The following is a 1,483-nucleotide window of genomic DNA, read 5'->3' as shown; positions in this document are numbered from 1 at the left end:
AAGTGCCGCTTGTCTGTTTTCTCGCTGTTTTTGGTTTCGGAAATCCTAGTAAGGAAATATTCTCGGAATTGGACGAAATCAAAGCCCAGTGGGCCTATTTTTCCACGAAGCTTCCGGAAGTCCGAAGGACGAGACGAAGAGGGGCCACGAGGGGCCACACCCTAGGCGGCGCGGCCCCCCCTCGGCCGCGCGGCCCTATGGTGTGGGGCCCTCGTGCCGCCTCTTGACCTGCCCTTCCGCCTACATAATAGCCTCCGTGACGAAACCCCCGCACCGAGAGCCACGATACGGAAAACCTTCCGAGACGCCGTCGCCGCCGATCCCATCTCGGGGATCCAGAGATCGCTCTCCGGCACCCGCCGGAGAGGGGAATCATCTCCCGGAGGACTCTACGCCGCCATGGTCGCCTCCGGTGTGATGTAGTGAGTAGTCTACCCCGGACTATGGGTCCATAGCAGTAGCTAGATGGTTGTCTTCTCCCCATTGTGCTATCATTGTCGGATCTTGTGAGCTGCCTAACATGATCAAGATCATCTATCCGTAATTCTATATGTTGTGTTTGTCGGGATCCGATGGATAGAGAATACTATGTCATGTTAATTATCAAGTTATTATACATGTGTTGTTTATGATCTTGCATGCTCTCCGTTTCTAGTAGAGGCTCTGCCAAGTTTTTACTTTTAACTCCAAGAGGGAGTACTTATGCTCGATAGTGGGTTCATGCCCGCATTGACACCGGGGAGTGACAGAACCCCTAAGGTTGTGTTGTGCTGTTGCCACTAGGGATAAAACATTGGCGCTATGTCCGAGGATGTAGTTGTTGATTACATTACGCACCATACTTAATGCAATTTTCTGTTGTTTGCAACTTAATACTGGAGGGGTTCGGACGATAACCTGAAGGTGGACTTTTTAGGCATAGATGCGCTTGGATGGCGGTCTATGTACTTTGTCGTAATGCCCAATTAAATCTCACTATACTTATCATGACATGTATGTGCATTGTTATGCCCTCTATTTGTCAATTGCCCGACCGTAATTTGTTCACCCAACATGCTTTTATCTTATGGGAGAGACACCTCTAGTGAACTCGTGGACCCCGGTCCATTCTTTTATACTCGAAATACAAATCTGTCGCAATACTTGTTTTACTATTTTCTCTCGCAAACAATCATCTTCCACACAATACGGTTAATCCTTTGTTACAGCAAGCCGGTGAGATTGACAACCTCACCGTTTCGTTGGGGCAAAGTACTTTGGTTGTGTTGTGCAGGTTCCACGTTGGCGCCGGAATCTCCGGTGTTGCGCCGCACTACATCCCGCCGCCATCAACCTTCAACGTGCTTCTTGGCTCCTCCCCGGTTCGATAAACCTTGGTTTCTTTCCGAGGAAAACTTGCTGCTGTGCGCATCATACCTTCCTCTTGGGGTTGCCCAACGAACGTGTGAAATACACGCCATCATTGTCAACGAATGGTAATGGG

The sequence above is a fragment of the Lolium rigidum genome, chromosome 6 (assembly GCF_022539505.1).
Source record: "Lolium rigidum isolate FL_2022 chromosome 6, APGP_CSIRO_Lrig_0.1, whole genome shotgun sequence".
Classification (NCBI taxonomy): domain Eukaryota; kingdom Viridiplantae; phylum Streptophyta; class Magnoliopsida; order Poales; family Poaceae; genus Lolium; species Lolium rigidum.
Note: the sequence above shows the minus strand (reverse complement) of the source record.